This window comes from Neovison vison, chromosome 11 (assembly GCF_020171115.1).
Source record: "Neovison vison isolate M4711 chromosome 11, ASM_NN_V1, whole genome shotgun sequence".
Taxonomy (NCBI): Eukaryota; Metazoa; Chordata; class Mammalia; order Carnivora; family Mustelidae; genus Neogale; species Neogale vison.
Window position 1 is genome coordinate 43,105,304 of NC_058101.1, and position 3,064 is coordinate 43,108,367.

The following is a 3,064-nucleotide window of genomic DNA, read 5'->3' on the forward strand; positions in this document are numbered from 1 at the left end:
ATTTCCTTTGGATATATACCCAGAAGTGGAATTGTTGGATCATATGGTAACTTATTTCTAATTTTTTGAGAAATCTCTGTACTGGTTCTGATAATGGCACTTCTAGTTTATGTTCATACCAGTAGTGTGCAAGGATTCCCTTTTCTCTATATTCTTCCTGTCACCTGGTACCTCTTGTCTTTTTCAAAATAGTCATTCTAGCTTTTTTGCAACGGGTTTGCTGCCAGAATACAGGTGTCATGAAAACCACCACTCAACCTAAAACAGAATGGGGAAGGAAAAGACTCATATCAACATTGTTGTCATCGGACACATAGATTCGGGCAAGTCTACTACTACTGGTCATCTGATCTACAAATATGGTGGGATCAACAAAAGAACTATCGAAAAATTCGAGAAGGAGGCTGCTGAGAGAGGAAAAGCCTCCTTCAACTATGCCTGGGTCTTGGATAAACTGAAAGCTGAATGTGAACATGGTATCACCATTGATACCTCTCTGTGGAAATTCGAGACCAGCAAGTATTATGTGACCATCATTGATCCTCCAGGACACAGAGACTTTATCAAAAACGTGATTACAGGCACATCTCAGGCTGACTGTGCTGTCCTGATTGTTGCTGCTGGTGTTGGTGAATTTGAAGCCGGTATCTCCAAGAATGGGCAGACCCGTGAGCATGCCCTTCTGGCTTACACACTGGGTGTAAAACAACTAATTGTTGGTGTTAGCAAAATGGATTCCACTGAGCCACCCTACAGCCAGAAGAGATATGAGGAAATCATTAAGGAAGTCAGCACCTACATTAAGAAAATTAGCTACAACCCCAACACAGTAGCATTTGTGCCAGTTTCTGTTTGGAATGGTGACAAATGCTGGAGCCAAGTGCTAACATGCCTTGGTTCAAAGGAAGGAAGGTCACCCGTAAAGATGGGAATGCCAGTGGAACCACACTGCTTGAAGCTCTGGATTGCATTCTGCCACCAGTTCATCCAAATGACAAGCCCTTGCATCTGCTTCTCCAGGACGTCTACAAAATTGGTGGTATTGGTACTGTCCTTGTGGGCCGAGTGGAGACTGGTGGTCTTAAACCTGGCATGGTGGTCACCTTTGCTCCAGTCAATGTTACAACTGAAGTCAAGTCTGTTGAAATGCACCATGAAGCTTTGAGTGAGGCTCTTCCTGGGGACAATGTGGGCTTCAATGTCAAGAACATATCTATCAAAGATGTTCGTCGTGGCAATGTGGCTGGTGACAGCAAAAATGACCCACCAATGGAAGCAGCTGGCTTCACAGCTCAGGTGATTATCCTGAATCATCCAGGCCAAATTAGTGCTGGATATGCACCTGTGCTGGATTGTCACACAGCTCACATTGATTGCAAGTTTGCTGAGCTGAAGGAGAAGATAGATCATCATTCTGGAAAAAAGCTGGAAGATGGTCCCAAGTTCTTGAAATTTGGTGACGCTGCCATTGTTGATATGGTTCCTGGCAAGCCTATGTGTGTTGAGAGTTTCTCTGACTATCCTCCTCTGGGCCGTTTTGCTGTTCGTGACATGAGACAGATGGTGACAGATGTGTGTCATCAAAGCAGTGACAAGAAGGCAGCTGGAGCTGGCAAGGTCACCAAGTCTGCCCAGAAAGCTCAGAAGGCTAAATGAATATTATCCCCAATACCTGCCACCCCAGTCTTTTTTTTTTTTTATTTTAAGATTTTATTTATTTTTTTGACACAGAGAGAGGCAGGCAGATAGAGAGGTGGAGACAGTCTCCCCTCTGAGCAGAGAGCCCGATGTGGGGCTCTATCCCAGGATCCTGAGATCATGACCCGGGGCCAAAGGCAGAGGCTTAACCCACTGAGCCACCCAGGCGCCCCTGCCACCCCAGTCTTAATCAGTGGTGGAAGAACGGTCTCAGAACTATCTGTGTCAATTGGCCATTTAAGTTTAATAGCAAAAGACTGGTTAATGATAACAATGCATCGTAAAACCTTCAGAAGGAAAGGAGAATGTTTTGTGGACCATTTGTTTTTGTGTGTGTGTATGGCAGTTTTAAGTTCTTAGTTTTTAAAATCAGTACTTTTTAATGGAAACAACTTGACCAAAAATCTGTCACAGAATTTTGAGACTCATTAAAACAAAAGTTAAATGAGAAAAAAAAAATAGTCATTGCCATAAGTGTGAGGTGATATCTCATTGTGGCTTTTGTTTGCACTTCCCTGATGATTAGTGATGTTGAGCACCTTTAATGTACCCTCGGCCATTTGTATATCCTCTTTGGAAAAATGTCTATTCAGTTCTTATTATCTTTTATTCATTTTTTTTTTGTTATTTAGTTGTCTGAGTTCTGCATATATTCAGCAATAAAAACAAAACAAAATAAAACAAACAAATGAACAAACAAAACCCTAACATCTAAAGATCTAGTGTATAACATGGTGACTATAGCTGATAGTACTATGGTACGTAACTGAAATTTGCAAAGAGGGTACAACTTAGGTTCACATCTATAGATAGATGTAGACATAGATAAGTATATTTACTAGAGAGAGTGAGAGAGAAATAAGAACATCTATGGTAAAAGATGTGGTAAAAGATTAATCTTTTCCTGTGGTAAAAGATGAATTTTTCTCTAATTCTTTTTAAACTGCAACTGCAAATAACAAAGAAAAACATAAAAGGTAATTTAAAAATGTTACTTCCTTTTCAAATGAATTTGGTTTTCACTAAGAAACCATAAAAGACTGAGAAGCAAATTGCATACATTTATTCATGGGATGAGGAAAGTCTTTTCTGTACTACTTAAAAATAGGAAATTTCAGGAAAAGATTATTAGATATAGTACATGTAAAAATGTGTGTATGTATGTGTCTCAGTCGTTTGGGGCTGCTATGAGAACTTAGCATAGACTGAGTGGCTTAAACAAAATCATTCCTTTCTCACAGTTCTGTGGGCCGGAGGTCCATGACTAGGATGTCAGCATGGTTAGGTTCTGGTGAGAGCCCTCTTCGGGGTTGTAGTAAGCTGCTTATTCATTGTGTCTTCACAGGGTGGAAAAAGAGTGAGCTAG

At 40.7% G+C, this 3,064-nt stretch overlaps 1 pseudogene; it reads left to right on the forward strand.

The window, feature by feature from the left end:
- The first annotated feature begins 263 nt into the window (after positions 1–263).
- Positions 264–1,666, forward strand: LOC122889240 (annotated as a pseudogene).
- Positions 1,667–3,064: the final 1,398 nt, after the last annotated feature.